The sequence below is a fragment of the Hypanus sabinus genome, chromosome 10 (genome assembly GCF_030144855.1).
Source record: "Hypanus sabinus isolate sHypSab1 chromosome 10, sHypSab1.hap1, whole genome shotgun sequence".
Classification (NCBI taxonomy): domain Eukaryota; kingdom Metazoa; phylum Chordata; class Chondrichthyes; order Myliobatiformes; family Dasyatidae; genus Hypanus; species Hypanus sabinus.
This window is the reverse complement of record NC_082715.1, coordinates 92,957,476-92,976,899: the sequence shown is the minus strand read 5'-3', so window position 1 is coordinate 92,976,899 and position 19,424 is coordinate 92,957,476. Positions and strand designations below refer to the sequence as shown.

The 19,424-nt window shown below is 38.9% G+C and overlaps 1 long non-coding RNA gene across 1 annotated transcript; it reads left to right on the top strand.

Moving 5' to 3' along the window:
* The first annotated feature begins 435 nt into the window (after window positions 1–435).
* Window positions 436–16,651, top strand: LOC132400310 (uncharacterized). The gene is made up of 3 exons (XR_009514220.1): window positions 436–509; window positions 3,321–3,428; window positions 15,372–16,651. It is a non-coding gene; the product is annotated as an uncharacterized LOC132400310 (long non-coding RNA).
* Window positions 16,652–19,424: the final 2,773 nt, after the last annotated feature.

Sequence of the window (19,424 nt, the reverse complement as noted above, 5' to 3'; positions counted from 1 at the left end):
TGGATATAAGTAAGTCCTCAGTGCTGATGATATTGGCTTGAGAGTGATATTGGCTTATTAACCTCACTATTATACTTCTTGTGGAGAAAGTGCTGGTGGTATCTCTGCAGTGCTTTTCAGGTGCCTACTCCATGTCATCCAAGTTTCTAATTATACAGTTGGTCAGAGGTTGCTGCAACCCGGTAACCATGTTCTTTGTACTGATTTTTGGGTCCTGCCCTTTGAGTACTCTATTCCTCAAAGTACTATTCCCAGCACAATAAAGGAGATAACAAAATTATCTCTAAGGTCTACTTTTACTGGGAAGCAACCCTGGGGGAATGGCAAGTAATCCACCTTTATTGTTAGGGGGCAGTGTTGAAGAGGAGATGCAAACTGGTAGAGTGTCTACGTTTTGTGGATGTTTTACATAAACCACCCTCTTATTTTTTTTTAGTGAATGAGTAAAGATGGAGCCCATTCTCTGAACATACACATAAGCTGGTGCAGCTCTTCCATGACTGGCTGTGGTATGTCCTTGATGCTAGAGATCTTGCATTGTTGTTTCCAATTTGAGCTCTTCACTTCAGCAGGAAGCTTGTTGGACCTGAGGTGTAGTATTACCATAAGAGCAATTTGGAAATGCTTTGGTCTAATGCTTGATACAAGTTACTCAGGGAGGCAGCATCCATCATTAAGGATCCTCGCTATCTAGAACACGCCCTCTTCTCACTGATACCATCAGGGAGCAGGTACAGAAGCCCAAAGACATGCACTCAAAATTTTAGAAACAGCTTCTTGCCCTCCAGCGTTAAATTTCTGAATGGACCATGAAGCCCGTGAACACTACCACACATTTTGCTCCCTTTTTGAACTACTTATTCATTTTTTAAAATATTTCTTACAGTAAATTCCAGAAATTTTTATGTCTTGCCCTGTACTACTGCTGTAAAACAACAACTTTCATGACAGGGCTGATAAACCTGGTTTTGATTCTGATTCTTCACTGAGTTTGGGCTGGTGTTGGACATATTGGTTATTGCTGTGGCTTTGACAGTCAAGGGAATTTGTGAGGTCAAAAATGACCATGTATTATGGCTGTTGATGCTCTCTGTATTTCTCACATAGTTTCACATGGTGAGGATGATATTCACTGTGCCTCTTTTAGGGCATTTGCCCCAAAGACCAGATCTTCAGCCACTGAGAAGAAGCAGATGAAGTGGACTCCAGTGATAGTCTTCCCCATGTTAACAGAGATGAGGCCCTTTTGTAGTTACTGTAACCTGATTCATCTCATTTATTGAAGATGGTTACAACTATGGCATCTCCATCCCCCACTATTCTTCCTCTTCTTAATGTAGCAGAAAAAGCTGCTAGTTTGTTACTGAATATCTTTTCCCCAAGCATTTATAACCTTAGTAATGATAGTCTGCTCCCAAGGTCTTGTTATTTTTCTATTAACAGACGTGTTTTCAATCCTTGCCAATATAAAGTGGAGATGAGACTGGATCCTTATGATCTTACTGATGAATTAAAAGTTAACCTTTCTAGAGATGAAATGCAACAGTGGTGATTTGGAACAATTTTGTTTAAAATGGCACCTAGATATGTTTTCATATTTCATGATTCTTCATATCATTTGAGTGAATAAAAGCTGGGATTTGGATATGTAAAGTGATCAGGCTAATTTATTCCATAATTCTAACAGACATTATCTCATTCGGATATGCACAATATTAGCTAAAGCCACATTAACATTATGTTTTTTTAATATGAAGGGCATTTTCTATAGTGCAGCAGGCAAAGATTTAGGTTATAATTTTTAGTGGGGAAATCTAGAATGAGAGGACACAGTCTCAGAACACAAAGATGTCCCTTTGAAATAGAGATGAAAAGGAATTTCTTTAGCCAGAGAGTGGTTAATTTGCAGAATTCATTACCAGAGACTGCTGGTGAGTCCAAGTCACTGAGTATATTTAAAGCAGAGGTTGATAGGACCTTGATTGGTAAGGGTGCAAAGGTTATCGGGAGAAGGCACAAGAATGGGTTTAAGAGGGATAATAAATTAGCTATGGTTGAATTGCAGAGCAGACTTGATGGATCAAATGGCCTAATATGTGCTCAAATGTCTTACAGTCTTGTAGTTATTATGTACAGGACATTGCTGCAAGACTTCTTAATGTAGACTCATCACTGAATCTTGTACAAGGTAACCTTTTTGTGAATTATCAATTTGTATTTCCATGAATACCTTTAGTTTCTTCCACTACTTAAGGAATATGCACAGCACAATCCAAGATGTCATTACGTATGTGACTGAACCACACTAAATTGAATTTTGTGGTGTCTATGTCCAGGATATTGATGAAGTGATAATATAGTATTAAGGGGCCTGTAGTCTTGCATCAGTGTCCTGCACACAGTAACATAAAAGTCTAACCATTCATGTAAACACAAATACTGTATGTGTCAACATAACTAATTAACAACTAATACTTAAGACTCTGAAACAATAAAGATATATATTGGATATATTTTAGGAAATTTTGCCAGGAGGTGTCTGGGGCAATTTTGCATTGGGAGTCACTGGACCCAGATATGACACAGTTAAGCTAGGGAGAATTCACCTTTTGCATGATTATTGCATTAAAGAACAGACAGTAATTCTTCCAGTTTTCAGACAGGGGTTCTTCCTCAGCTAATGCACAATTTTTTTCTTTGAGTGAACGGCATTCCTTTCTGCTGTCTATTTAGTGAATCGATACGAGGCACCGTCTCCTGCCATCTGGGGATCCTCACTGCACAAAGAACACGGATTGTAGCTTTATGTCGCTGTCACGTCAAACAGGATTAATTCCTTTCCTATAAAGCCTGTCACTTACCTGTTAAATGTGTGTTTCGAAGACACCCTGGGTGATTTTACACAGATTCCCGCAGCAGCATGAAATGAGTCTCTGATCGAAAAGTTGCGTATAATTGTGTCTTTTACAGCCACAGGCAATGATGCCTAGACAGAGGTCTGTGTCAGCAGGTCATCTGTATGAATGAGTTGATGCCTTCTGCATCTTGCCTCACCCAATACTGCTCCTCCATTGAAAAAATTATATGAGTGAATATCCTCTGAGAAACACTTGGTTTGCAGCCTGGAGAGTGACTAATGTGCATTCCTGAAAAAATTGTATATTATAAGGCACTTCAAGTATTAAAAGTCTGGTTACATTCTAGAGCTGAACGTAGGTCAAATAAATCGAAACAATGAAATATATATTACTGCAAGTGTCCGAAATCATAAACTTCATGTTATTAATAATTAAATCTTAAGATATAATTTACTTTTTTAGGAGATTTACCAGATGCAGTGTGCAAGATTCTGAGAACCTTGGCAGAATGAAGTTGGAATGGAAATTTCTCTTGTGATCGAATCTGCAACTATGGGTCACAGTCTCACAGTAAGTACTCATCCATTTCAGTCAAATATGGGGATATTTTTTTCTCTCTCTGAGGGTCATGAATCTTTGATCACTCTTCCTGAAAGGCTAATGGAAGCAAAATCTTCTGTGAGAAAGAATCTCATTATACAACTTGTTATCGTGAGGAGGAGGAAATGCAGAATGTTGGTTGCAATCAGATCAATCAACATTTTGTTGAATGTTGGACTCAGTTTGAGGTGTTTCTATGATTACTCCTGTTAGTAATTCACAGCTTTTCATGTAAGCAGCAGTCGTAACTTTATTTTCAAGATTTCTATTCACTCTATTATAACATCTCACACCTTCACAACACACAATGCAGATCAGACATAGGAGCAGAATTAGGCCATTCAGCCCATCAAATCTGCTCTATCATGGCTGATCTATTATCCCTTTCAATCCCATTCTCCTGCCTTCTCCCCATAACCTTTGACACCTCCCCTAAGAATATACTCACAGTCTTCGCCACCAGAGCCACCTCCGACAATGAATTCCACAAATTCAACAGCCTCTAGCTAAAGAAATTCCTCCTCATCTCTGTTTTAAGGGAATTTCCTTGTATTCCAAGGCTGTGCCCTCTGGGTCTAGACCCCTCCTCCCAACCCACCATAGGAAACATCCTGTCCACATCCATTCCATCTAAGGCTGTTACGTTTATTAAACCAACTGGTTATTGTTTTCACTTATATTAGTTATGTACAGTTTAGTCAAGCTGTAATCTTAGAGGAGATGCAAACTGCTGGAGCATTTGAAGCAACCTTGAGTAAATGATGACAAACTCTGATACTGTGACCTCGACTATCTCAAAGGAGACAAAAATAGGGTGGAAGTGTAAGATCGAATTATGTGTGACGACTGACAAGCTTTCAAGATATGCAAAAGTAAAGCGTTTAATTTATGGATGTGTGCTGTAAGAAGTCAATGGTATAGCACAAAGTTATTCATTAAACATTCATAAATTGAAGGGCCCTTGTAATCTAGAGTTTGATTCATATCACACTATAGTAACTTCAGCTTCAATAATCTATAAATTTAAGCACAAATAGAAGCAGGTGTCTCAACACCTGCACTCAGTAGGTATTACTGAGTCCACACAAATACATCAACTGAAATGAGGAAGATTGTGCCTCACAATAATTGAAACAGAGGTATGAATTTGTTGGCCAAATAAATAATACAGACCACAAAGGAGAAATAAATTTACAAAGTAATATCTTAAATGATTCACTATTGGATCAATATTAGATTCCACCTTCAACACCCTATGTATGTTTGTGTACAGCTCCCCTTTACTTCTGCAGAACCAGAATTACCTCCATTCAAAATAAAATTAATAATTACTATAAATTTACATCACTGAAATTTCATACTCACTGACATTAAATCTACTGAAATAGTGAAAGTAAACAGTTGCTTTGCCCTATAGATTTTCACAAGTTAAGTGCTTTGTACTTATGAAAATTAATTGACCTGAAATGTTAACTTCTTTTCCTTTCTCCTCACATATTACATAGCTCATTGACTATTTGCAATTAATTTTGCTTTCACATTTTTGACAGAATTTTGGAGATATATAATAGAAATTTATCAGGTTCCGTGTGTACTAAATTTTAGTTAACTTCACCTGAGCTTTTCCATGTCTTTACCATCCTGTTTTCTTCATCCATTTTCATATTGTAATCTACACTCAATGGCCACTTTATTAGGTAACGCTTGCAACTAATAAAGTGGCAGCTGCCGTAGCCTATCCACTTCAAGGTGCAACATATACTTTCACAGATGCTCTGTTACACACCACTGCGGCAATACATAGTGATTTGAGTTACTTTCACCTTCCTGAACCCGCCTGACTATTCTCCTCTGACCTCGCTCATTATTGAGGCATTTTTGCCCACAGAACTGCCACTCACTAGATGTTTTTTAATGTTTTTTTGCACCATTCTCTGTAAATTCTGGAGACCGTTGTGCATGAAATTCCCAGGAGGTCAGCAGTTCATGAGATACTCAAGTCACCAAATCTGGCAATAACCGTCATTCCACAGTCAAAGTCACTTAGATTATATTACTTCCCTATTCTGAAGTTTGGTCTGAACAATAACTGAACCTCTTGACCTGGTTTGTATTGAGTTGCTGCCATGTGATCAGCTATTTAGATATTTACTTTAACGAGCAGGCGTGCACAGTTGTACTAATAATGTGGCCACAGAGTTTGCATTTTGTTCAATTTCAGCCTCTGTTCTTGGTGGTGAATTCTGCAACACTCTGAATGACGAACAAATCAATATTAATTTTTCTGTCTCTTACACTTTATCTACGTTCCTGCTTGACACTCCACTTGTGTCCTGACGAAGGGTCTTGGCCCGAAACGTCGACAGTGCTTCTCCCTATAGATGCTGCCTGGCCTGCTGTGTTCCACCAGCATTTTGGGTGTGTTGTTGTTTGACACTCCAACTGTTCCTCTGATGCCCATCTATTAGAAGTGTTACCTTTTATCAGTTTGTAGTATACACAAATTTTAACATATTCATAAATACGTTTTAACAATACAACCAGTTTTACAAGCTTGTTTATTTCTTCTCACAAGGTGTCATCTTGTGATCTCTCATTGTGCTTCCCGGAAGTGCATTGACCCATTCTTCATATACTTGTCCTTGGATTTACTTTTTTTGATATTGTGAAGCAATGTTGCATTCAGTTTTGGCATAAAATTAGGTTCACCTCAAAGATAATTGTAAATTTGAACAAAACTCTTGAACCATGTTAGGTTGCTTTACACCAAGATAGAAGTATTAATAAAGGGACTTCAGAAGTTCTTCAATTGGTTTGGTAGATACCTGGTGCCAGAGTGAGTTACCTGTCAGAAATTTTCAGAATTTTGGCATCATATTTTCAGAACCAACAAGGAGTGATGATAATAATAACAAATTAGTTTAATTAAAAGCCTCAGCAAATATTTAAATCAAAATAGGATCTGAAAGGTGGTGTATATTTTATATCATATTATTGCTTTCTATACCATATTAACAAGGATAAAAAAATTACTACAATGGAAAGTTAACTTCAATCCAATGAGACTGACATTTCCAATAGTAAATGGAGAAATCTATTAATTGGTAAATGAACAACAAATTAATGTGAAGTATTAAAAAACAGGGAGGGGTGACACAGCAGCATAATGGTTAGCACATCACTTTGTAATGCCAGCATTCACCGATCGGGGTTTAATTCCCCACATTCCCTGTGAGGAGTTAGCTTGTACATTCTTTCCAGGCCGAATTTTCACCCATACTCCAATGATATACGGTTAAGGCCAGTGAGATGTGGAGACACTATGTTGGTGCCGAAAGCATGGCAACACTTGTAGGCTCCAAGAACAACCCTTGCTCATTTGATTTGATGCAAATAACGTACTTCATTGTATGTATCAATGTTCCAATGCACATGTGACAAATAAAGCTAATCTTAATCTTTAGTCTAATGTAACATAAAGATAGTGGATGCTCCTCACCGGCAAGTGTATTTTACACCTAGCAATAGCAATGCAATATTGAAAAAGTAAGGCTTAACAAAAAACTATAGAAAAAAGTACAAAGATAGCACAGATCCTTGCTACTGACAAAGATATATAGAGAGATAGAACAAAATGATAAAAGCTATAAAAACATTTTGTTTTAAAATTTATCAATAAGTACAAAACTGCTTAAAAAGATAGAACAAGGAGAAAATTGTGTGAATATTAATCCGTCATTGACAATCATAATACAAATCAAATAAGTAAATAAACTTGTTCAATAATGAATATAAACACAACAAATGCTGTAAAGTTGAATCAGCATCTGTAAAACAATGAAACAGTTAACAGTTTGAGTATTTTAAAGATTTGTCTTAAATGAAAAGTGGCAGATGGAGTTCAACCCAGATAAGAGTGAGGTGGTTCATTTTGGTAGGTCAAATATGATGGCAGAATATAGTAATGGTATGACTTTTGGCAGTGTGATGGATCAGAAAGATTTTGGGGTCCAGGTTCATAGGACACTCAAAGCTGGTGCGCAGGTTGGCTATGTGGTTAAGAAAGTATATGGTGCATTGGCCTTCATCAACTGTGGGATTGAGTTCAAAAGCCGAGAAGTAATGTTACAGCTATATAGGACCCTGGTCAGACCCCACTTGGAGTACTGTGCTCAGTTCTGGTCACTCACTACAGGAAGGATGTGGAAACTATAAAAAGGATCCAGAGGAAATTTACAATGATGTTGCTTGGATTGGGGAGCATGCCTTATGAGAACAGGTGAGTGACCGCGGCCCTTTCTCCTTGGAGTGACAGAGAATGAGAGGTGATCTGATAGAGGTATATAAGATAATGAGAGGCATTGATCATGTGGATAGTCAGAGGCTTTTTCCGAGGCTGAAATGGCTAACATGAGAGGGCACAATTTTAAGGTATTTGGAAGTAGGTACAGAGGAGATGTCAGGGTAAGTTTTTTACGCAGAGAGTGGTGAATGCGTGGAATGGGCTACTGGCAACGGTGGTGGAGACAGATACAATAGGGTCTTTTAAGTGACTCTTGGACAGGTACATAGAGCTTAGAAAAATAGAGGGCTATGGGTAACCTTAGGTAATTTCTCAAGTAAGGACATGTTCAGCACAGCTTTGTGGGCTGAAGGGCCTGTATTGTGCTATAAGTTTTCTATGTTTCTATGAATACCTGAGAAATACGGATGGTCCATGGATATACATGGAGACAAAGTACAACTCTGTGACTGAAAGAAATAAAAGAACTACTTCTCTTCTTAGAGAGTGGATCACCAGCAGCTGAATGTTCTGCCTTGATCTGATTCTCATTGTGTAAGTTGATTTTATTTAACTTGTCCAACAGCACTATTTCCCTCTGTATCAGATTCTCATGAACAAGAGTTATATCAATACAAATTTCTCTTTCATATTTCTGATTTTAAGAACTAGTAGTAATGCCACAGACGTTATAGCTCTAATAAAATGACTATTTTGTGTCATTTTTACTGTTCAAGAGGAAATAGAGGCAAAAGTAGGTGTTTTGTCCTTCAAGTTTTTAAAAACCTCTCATTCTTTATGATTTTACCCTGTAATAACTGAAAAGTGAGTTTCCAATTCTAATCTAAAATCTAATCCTTCAACTGCAGTTTCATAAGAAATATTTATTTCTTAAGACTTCTGCAAAATCGTTTGATTCCACTTTGGTTTTGTGGATGTGGAGGCCATTTTGGGACCTGCAGACTCATCCACAGGTGCAGTACTTAACCATTGCCTTGCTCCTTATTCAAATCATGATTTTAAAATGTATGCTTACTTTCTCATATTAGATAAATGATCAGAGATATTGGGTCTAGGCCACAAAATTCCCTTCAGGAGGATCAAGAAGGCCATAGACTAATAATATAATCAAATGGCTGCTGCAGATTTACATTTCAGTGAAAAATGCTTCTGACTGCTTCAAGCTGCCAGTTTTACATGTGCAGTGGTTTGAAAGAGCAGGTGAGCTCTCAGCTTCAACAGATGGATGCTAGTGTATTTGATGAATGCTCAGCCTCGTGTGGATTCCTTTGAGCTTCTACTGCCATGTCTAGAGGATCTCAGAAAGAGACTCTAGGAGATAGGGCAATAGATTAAGTGGATGTACCATCTCACGAGACAAAATCTGCAATGGTTAATCTACTTGCCCAATAATCTGACATTCTCCTGAGGTTCATCGCAAAACAGTTTTGACTAGCATTCAGAAAACCAGTTAATCTGTATTAGTTGGAGATAAGTTCTAAACGCATGGCCTAAAATGGATGTATTGGAATCTTCTGTATGTCTTGTGACCCAGTAATGGCAACTGGAATTCAAAATCAGATTAAAATTCTATTAGCTTCATTATGAATTCTGAGTTGCCAATTGTGTATAATTGCCAATAGTTGCCAACTACTGAATGCTGCGTTGTCAGAGGCCTTGCCATTTGGAAGAAATATTAAACCAAGTTCAGTTTATCCTCCAAATGAGCATAGTGGGTAAAATAGGACAGAAAGAGAGAGAGAGAGACATTATTCTGAAATCTTCCCTTTCCTTCTCTCTCCATAGATGCTGCCTGACCTATAGTGTATTTCTCTGCTTGTATTTTGTAAATTGCTTTAAATTCCAGCTGCCCATGTATGAAAATGAATTTTATTTTTTCCTCCTTCATGGCATTAGTATATGGCAATAAGTATTATTTCAGGCTTGATGCTTTTCAAGTTATGCTTATGCCACGCAATAACAATCAAGTTATTCCTATGTCTTTCTGAGCATGTTGCACAAATGGCGAGAAATCTCAGTGAACAGGTCCTCTATTTGAATCTAGGTCAGTTTTACACCGCAATAGTCTTTTCTGATAATGGAGCTGCAATCATAGTGAATTGCTTTTTGGAAATAGCTAATTTATAGTAAATGTTCTTGGGCAAATATCCATACTTCTATGCTAAGATTACTGAATTCTTATAAGCCAACCTCATTGTTAGTTCTGCAGAAAATAACTTAACAGATGATAGTATAATCAGCTTTTAATCTACAGACACCATCATTCAACTCATTGCTTTGCTCTTTCAGGTTCTGTGCCTTTCAGATTAGTTCTTACATGTTGAGGGTATAAGTTTGGTATATTAGTGGAATTGAGAACAAAGGTTCAAAGTAAGTAGTTGAGAAAGTGTGAAGATCAAGCTGGGGACAGGGGAGTGATGGCAGCCATAAGGGCAAGTTATAGGGGCAGAGCTGGAGCTTGGGAATGTGGGGTGCAAGTGAGGTGATGATGGAAGTTTGGGAACATGAGTAAAGCGTGCAGGTAGAGCTGGGGTTAGGACTTGAGCTGGATGTGCATTTTGCGTCATGTTCAGTAACATAGAGCAGGTATACAGCAGTGACTGGATTTGGGAAGGTGGACCTGGAGTGCTATTGGTTCATCGTGTGTGTTAGGCAGTCAGGAATGTTGGACCTGGTGTGTGGACAATAACTGGGCATTGGAGCCAGTGGTCAGTGGTCAGGACTATGGGTTAGGTGGGCCCTCATGTCCCAGCAGTGACATACCTCAACACCACTCCACTAGCATAGTGAACTCAGATTTGAAAATAACTAACTCAGCTCTGACTGGGAGACAATGGGCAGAGAGCAGCCAATTACAAACAGACAAAGGGTACCCCTTCCTTAGAGCAGCAGACCTCCAGACTTTTCCTGTGGAATTTGAGAACGTATATAACCGTCTGACTGAGTCTGACATCATCAGAGCTTATGTCTCACTCCTGGAATTTTCAGATAAGGACAAGGAGGATTTCCACTCTTAAAAACAGAGGGATCTAGAATAGAAGAGAAGTTAAGGCCAGCAAAGATCAGCAAGGAAATGTGGGGCAGGTTTGAAGGTTGTAGTAGCTTATTTTTCCTCTTATTTTTTATGTTTTAGCAAGGCCTCAAAAACATTATCACAAGCACAGAATACATTGCGACCTTTACTCACTATTACTTTATTTACTTACTTCAAGATTGACATTGCACTTTAGACCCACTTCTCCTTAATATTTGTAAGATAAATTTCACCAGTGTGGTCCATCATTATGGGAACTACTCATGATAAAGTTTAACACAATCAAAACGACAGTTTACTCTGGAAGAATGTTGAATTTGTTTTAAGCACAGAACTAGCATCTTCCCTTATTATGGCCCACAGGCCTGGGGTTCATCTGATTTGTCTTGCAGACGTTGTGATCTTCGGCCTTCCCTTATACAATCGTGAAACAAGTGAGCAGTAGGGAAAGCACATTGGGATGGTGTTATCCCAGTAAATCATAGCTAGCAGCATCAGTCGGAATCTCATGTTTGCAGTAGGAATGCAAACATGAGATTAATATCTTCTAATTCATTTAACGTAAGAAAATATACTGTTTTATCCTTTTCTGGAACAGCAGCACATATCAGTTTGATTGTAATGCCCAGGCAAAGCCTTCAGAAAAAAAAGATAATTTATTGTCGCAGTTACATGCATGCAAATTAATGATCATTTACAACTCCATCTGCATAAAGCCTACCTTAACTGTACACCACCAGCTGAAGTAACCAAGGCAACAGTATGTGTGCTAATCCTCAAGAGTCCCCAGGTGTTCCCTTAACAGACAACTGCATTTGGGAGCTTTATTTATATCTCCAAGGAGATACAACAAGCAATAAAGGCTTGTGTTTAAAATGATGATTTTAAGGGACATAATAATCATAAAAATGCATAAAAGCCAACTGGAATACAATTGTCCAAAGTCAAAATGATTCCTGGACAATGCAGAGTCCTTTTATGTAATCTAAATCAGAAGTGGTTGGGGTGTGCAGAGCATTAACCTCAATAACATGCACAATCTATGCACTATATACGTGTGGGTTGAAATCCTCTCTCTAAATTACTGTACTAGTATCAACTGCTTACTGTGCTACTCATAGATGAAGATATTTTTATAAAAAATGAATGGGCAAAAGGAGCTATGGTGCAACTTTCTTGTAGGTGAACTTAGGAATCCCAAGTGAGTGTGAGGACATATTGCAAAATAATATTCCAGTAGTACTTACGAGGCAAATTTTTCACCCTCAGTACTCCTAGCACTGGTTATCATGAGATAAAATAGATGAAATGGGCAGGGTGGGATGGAACCAGAATCTGTGCACCTGGCTGAAGAGAAAATGGTGCTTGGAGGAGGCACTGTCAGGAGGGTTGAAGATAGAAACCTATGCTCAGCCCCACACTCTACCCACTCCATTTAATTAAACAGATGTTTAACTACCTTTAGTAATGTACAAGACCACAGGTAGATTAAATGAAGCATGAATTTCAGCAGAGTCAGCCATTCAGCCTATCGAGTCTGTTCCACCATTCAATCAAGGGCTGATCCAATTTCTCGAGTCATCTTCACTCCACTGCCTTCTCCCCATACCCTTTGATGCCCTGGTTAATCAAGAACCTATCTATCTCTACCTTAAATGCACCCAATGACTTGGCCTACACAGCCAATGTTGACAACAAATTCCACAGATTTACCACTCTCTGACTAAAGCAGAATCAGTTGTCATAAATGGTCTGCTCTTACTGAATGCAAAAATCTTGCAGACATCTGGATGGTTGTGAGGTGAACAAGATGGTCTTGGTCATTTTTTAATATTTCCATGGCAACAGGGAAGTGCAAGATTGCTAAATTATTGACAAGGCAATCTTTGGAATAAATAAGTCCCATCTTTTTAAAACCCTTCATCATGATCGAACAAACTACCTGCAAATTGACTTCCCTAATGAAACAAGCATTGTTCTCAAAATCTGCTTCTTTAAAGATAAAATAACAGGGTTTTAGCAGAAATAGCAATTTCAGCTGAATTTGCACCTCTTCTACTATTTTTACAACAAATTAGGGCAAGTGTTTCTCAGATTAATTCAACCTGATTCACTACAGCCTAATTCCTTATGCTGTTGGTACCACTAATGGCATCCTTCCTAATCAATCCTCCAAAGAACTACAACGATTGTGTCTGTAACAGAAGATAAGATGGCAATGGTGAAAGCCTTCCCTGCTTGAAGTGGTCCCTGTGTCAGTCCTCCCCATTCTATTCAGCAAAGGCGGCAGCTGAATGATTAGACAACCACCTGCCGAGCTTCACAGAGTCCTCCTGCTTTCATTATGTGTGAAGTATATATGCTTTTATCGGCTAAATCCGTTTTACTTCCCATTGTTAGTCTTGGGAATGGTGTAATTTACCATAGAGAGAAAGAGAGTGAGAGAGTAGGAGAGACAGGATGTGTAAGTGTGTGCGTGTGTGAGAGAAATAGTCCCCAGTTTTTAATCGAGCAGCCGCATAACAATACACAAAGCTCACTCAGTTTTATGCCCCAAATGACATTTTAATTTTAATCAGCATATCTTTAGAGTGGAAGAGCATCTGATTGCCATTTTAAACAATGTCTTTTCTTGACAACAGTATATATTTTTCTGCTCATTATCTGTGAGCTGTGATTCATTTGTAGTTGTCTTCACACTCTGATTCAGTAGGCTCAAGTCTGACTTCTATTTAAATTTCAAGGAGGTAGGCATTTAAAACTGAGGTATGCAAGAATTTCTTCTCCCAGAGAGTGATAAATCTCTGGAATTCTGCACACCAAGGGGTATTCAGACATGAGGTAGGTACAGTTTTGAAAGATCAAGTTGAGGATGATGTGGAACTGACACAGAAGAGAAGCTGATGCAGGGAATAGGTCAGTCACTATCATATTGCATGGTGGGGTAGAATGAGAAGCTCAAAAGCACATTCCTGATATATTTTCTAGTGAGTTAGTGTTTGTGTATTCCAGAGTCCTGAGTGCATAACTCCGGGTCAATATTTTTGTGTAAGACTGTGTGTGAAGCCCTTTCCTTGAAATACTGAACTAATTTAGGGGTGCCACGGTACTGTAGCCATTAGGACAACACTATTACAGCTTGAGGCATTCCGGAGTGGGGAGTTCAATCCTGGCTCTATCTGTAAGGATTCTGCACTGTACGTTGTCCCTGTGCACCACATGGATTTCTTCTGGATGCTCCACTTACTTTTCACAGTTAAAAACATACCAGTTAGTAGGTTAATTGGTCATTGTAATTGTCCTGTGATTAGGCTAGTGTTCAAAAGGTGAGCTGCTGGGCAGTGCAGCTCATTGAGCAGAAGGACTAATTCCACTCTGTATCTCTAAATAAATAAATAGAACCTTCTCTGCTGGATGGATACAAGTGATCTCTCTACAGATTTGTTTTGAAAAGTAAATAAAGTTTTGAATAAAACTTCAATATGTTTAAGTCTTGATGAAGAGACTTGATCCAAAATGTTGACTGTTTATTCCTCTCAGTAGATCCTGCCCGACCTGTTGTGTTTTATGTAAGTTACTGTGGATTTCCAACATGTGAAGAATCTCTTATGTTTATGTTTTGAGTAAAGAAAGCGAGTTATTCTGCTATTTCTGTACACCCAACATATTTTAAAATAATTGCACAAAACCAATCTTTCCAGCAAATCTTTGATCACCCCTCTCAGTTCTAATCCCCTACATAAAGCTGCTTTATATTAAGAGCTCAATCCAGATGACAATATGCTATTATTCTAAAGTGGTTTATTGGCAATTAGTTAGTAAATTAAAAAATGTGGTACAAGTACAGCAGAATTTAGCGTCACAGTGCTTTACAAGCCACTAAACTCCAAAGTTATCAGGCCCCTATTACTTGGTTTTAAAACGTTCTATCAGAAGTGTTTTATGAAATCCCATTTTCAATCATTTTTGCTCTGTAAATCGAAAGCACTTTCTGCCTGTCAGTATTGCTTTCTTGTTGCCTTTCATTAGACTTGCCTGAACTACATGTGCTGAACATATTTCTCTCTCATCTGAATTCCTTCTGTGCAGTTCATTTCTTCTCCCTTGACATGACAAAATGAAGTCCTGTGAAAGTAAGAAATATGCAGTCATTCTTTGCAACCTGTCCTCTGCACAAATCCATCCCTGTGGCAGAACCGAAGCATAGCAGGTGACATTGATGTATTTCTACTTTTCCATTTTTATTTCTTTATGTTGGTTAAATCCATACCATCCAAACTTACTGGGTTTTATCAATGAGATTCAAATTCATATTCATATGTATTTATCACATGTATATTCAAACATACAGTGAAATGTGTCATTTGTGTTAACAACACAACATCGGGATGTGCTGAGGGCAGCCTGCAGTGTTACCACACATTCCAGCATCAACATACAAGGGGTGATTGATAAGTTTGTGGCCTAAGGTAGAAGGAGATGAATTATCAGCTCTCATTACATACACATGCAGGTCAACTCTTTGAGTGATTATGCAGAAAGTTTAAAGTTAATAACTCATCTCCTTCTCCCTTAGGCCACGAACATCAATCACCCATCTGTGGACACCTTCTGGAGGTCCAAGATCCATTTTCTCCAAGATCGCTGGACTAAGTGTATAAATGTAGGAGGGGACTATGTTGAAAAATGAATGTGCTAGGTTTCTTAAAATAGACTCCTTCTACCTTAGGCCACAAACTTATCAATCATGCTTGCAGCATGCTTACAAAGCCCAGCAGAACAACACAGGAAGCAGCAAAACAGAACACAAGAAGTACCAAATCACCGACAGCAAAGCAACACCTTCCATTCCTCCATCCACCCACCCACATGGAAGGTCCACCAACTCCAGGACGTTGGATAGCTCATTGCTTATTGTTGATAACTGCCCCTGTAATTAGGATCAACTAAAGCTGTATTCAGAGCAGGCATCCCAAATAAAGAGTAAACAGAGGATAGTGATCCGTTCTCACCCTGGCGGATGAAGGCTGCGACACTTTAATGACCAGGTCCCTTTGGTATTCTCCACACTAATGAATCCCTGAACACCACCTTACTTTTCCTTTTAATTGCACCATATATTTTCCTTGGTAATTTATAGTAATTTTATGTCTTTGCATGTACAAGTGTGCAAAACAACAAATTTCATGCCAGAAATATCATTGATAACAAATCTGATCTTGACTCTAGATCACTCCCAAAGTCAATGGGAATTATGCCATTGATCATGGATGGGATATTGTTACATCTTCAAACATAAGACTATATCTGCATTATTTTAGGACATAAATCACACCAAAAGTTGCATTTCCTCAGGTAACATTGGTTGATAGTTTCCCTGAAGGTTACTGGAAATACATTCAACAATCTCAGGTATTCAGAAAAGAAAAACATCTTTTGTGTATAAGGTAAATTTTATGCTAGTAATTAAATGTATTTGAATAAAAGCAGCAGAAAGACACCAAAGTGTGGAACCATCATCACCCACAATTTTCCCTCCAAATCACATACAATCTTTTCTTGAACAAACTGTCACGATCTAACTCCTGTAATTTTCTACCCAATAAAATTATGAAAGTAGTTTCATGACACAACTAACTGGAACCTTCACAAAGAACAATAGGTACGGACAATACATTTTATCTTGCTCACCACACTAAATAAAAGAAGAAATTAAGTTTTGACCCAGAGATATAGTAACTTCAGTAAAATAAGGAATGGATATTGTTTTGGGCATCTGCTATATGATTAGAGCTTACTAATGATACATTGAGTATATGCAGCAGGGACACAGTCCAAAATAGGCTCACACTGAAATTTAGCACATCAACTTGAGAAAGCTGGATAGGTTTCTAATGACTTTTTCTTTATACAGTTCTATGCTCTAATGTTCAGATTACATGCCATTGGTCTTTATGATCTGAATAAAAAAAAATTGTATTAAATTCTCTTAAACCTAAATGTTTATTATCACTTGGGTAGAGTAGATTTTTGTAACCTTTTACAATTAAAGCCTGCACACACTACAATATAATAACTGGAGAACTGAGGATGGTCACAAATGCTCAGAATAAATGATAAGCTAACAGAATTTGAAACACCCCCCCCCCACCACCGTGCAATCCATTTCCAACACTTTTCTAAAGCAAGACACATCCATATGCATTGTGCCTTGTGTCCAATAAATAACTGTCCCTGTTCAGCTTTTACTTTGCCCTATTTTATACAATCTAAGCACTATAGAAGATATACAATGCAAATGAGTTCATATGATCTGTCATGCCAAAGATGCAGCAAATGTATTCATTTATTTAAAAAGCATTTGCCTGGGATAATTTATAATGTTGTGACCACACAGTTTAACAGATCCAAATTTGATTTTGACCTTGGGTTCCATCTGTATGGAGATTGCAGGTTCAGTCAAGATGTTGTAAAATTCCCTGGATGCTTTGATTTCTTACCACATCCAAAAAATAAGATGATGGTTTAATTGCCTTCTGTGAGTTGCCACTAAATGGAGGTAACTGGCAAAGGAACATAAAAAGGAGACACGTGAGAGAGTGAGTCAGTTGCAAGGTGACAGGGTAATAAATTGAGGAGGTTTTGATTGTTCTGCTGGGAGCTAGCAAGGGCTTAATGGGCTGAATGCCTTCTCTGAGGTAATACGGGCATCAGAGTATGTTATTCATTGATGAGATTTTTACTGAGGTGGTGAACTAAAAGGAGTAATAGTCAGTGCAGGGGTTCCCTGTGGCCATTCACCTCAGCAACAAGTATACCCCTATGGGCACTGCTGAGGGAGGGGGTGACTTATCAGGCACAGCAGCAGCATGCCAGTGGCACTGCATCCAGCTCTGAGGCTCAGCAGGGAAAGGTAAGGTCAGGCAGACTGATAGTAACAGGAGGCTCGATCCTGCGGCCTTTAAAGAGAGGCCAGGATAGTGTGTTGCCTTCCAGGTGATAAGGTTGAGAATGTCTCAGACAGTCCCAGTTCCACATGCTAGTTGGGACAAGGGTAGGATGGTAGTACAGATGAACAAATGGCTGAGGAACGGGTGCAGGGGACAGGGTTTCAGATTTCTGGATCATTGGGATCTCTTCTGGGGAAGGTATGGTCTGCACAAAAAGGACAGGTTACACCTGAACCCAAAGGGAACCATTATCCTTGCAGGCAGCTTTGCAAGAGCTGTGGGGAGGGGTAAAACCACAGGATGATGGGACTGGACTGATAGGACCGAGGATGGGGCAGTTGGTATACAAGACAATGTAGTGTGTAATGAAACGGTGTGGATGTTTAGGCAGATGACAGGGCAAAGTTGCATTCAATGGATAAGGTATAGTGTAACATGGAGGCAAAACCACAATGGGTGTTGAATACAGAACTGAAGAAATCATATGTGAATGCACAAAGTGTATGGAAGAATCTAAGTGTTCTTGTTGCACAGTTAGACATTGGCTTGTATGACACTATAGGTGTCACTGAGACTGGCTGGAAGAAGATCATAGTTGCGAGCTTAACATCCAAGGCTACACGTTGTATCAAAAGGACAGGCAGCTAGGCAGACAGGGTGGGGAGGCTCTGTTGGTAAAAAGTTAAATCAAGTTCCTAGAAAGACGTGACAAAGGATTGGAAGATATTGAATACCTATGGATAAAGTTTAGAAACTGCAAGAGTAAAAAGACCCTGATAGGAGTGATATACAGACCTCCTAACAGTAACCAGGATGTGGAATGTAAATGTCACCAAGAAGTAGAAAAGGCATGTAATCAGGGCAATGTTACGATAGTCGTGGCAGATTTCAATAGACTAGGAAATAGACTAGGAAAATTGTGTTAGTGCTGGATACTAAGAGAGGAAATCTATAGAACGCCTACAAGATGGCTGTTTAGAACAGCTTGTAGTTCAGTCCACTAGGGAAAAGGCGATTCTGAATTGGGTATTGTGTAATGAACCAGATTTCATTAGGGAGCTTAGAGAAGGGGAAGCTTTGAGAGACAATGATATAAGATGATAGAATTCACCCTGCAGTTTGAGAGAGAGAAGTTAGCATCAGATGTATCAGTATTACAGTGGATTAAGGGGATTACAGAGGCATGAGAGAGGTGCTGGCCAAAGTTGATTGAAAGGGGGCACTTGCAGGGATGATGGTAGAACAACAATCCCTGGAGTTTCTGTGGAAGAGAGAATGCAGTATGCAGAAATTCAACAATGTCAGGGGAAGGAGTGTAGTTGCAATTACTAAGGAGAAGATGCTTGGGAAGCTGAAAGGTTTGAAGTAGTTAAGTCACCTAGACCAGATGGACCACACCTCAGTTCTAAAAGAGGTAGCTGAAGAAGCTGTGGAGGCATTAGTAATCATCTTTCAAGAATCACTTGATTCTGGTATGGATCCTGAGGACTGGAAAAGTGTAAATGTCAATCTACTCTTTTAGAAGGGAGGGAGTCAGAAGAAAGGAAATTATATGCTTCCGCCACCTCCAAAGGGATCCCTCTACCAAGCACAACTTTCCCTACCCTCCTCTTTCTGCTTTCCGCAGGGATCACTCCCTACGCGACTCCCTTGTCCACTCGTCCCCACCCACATCCCTT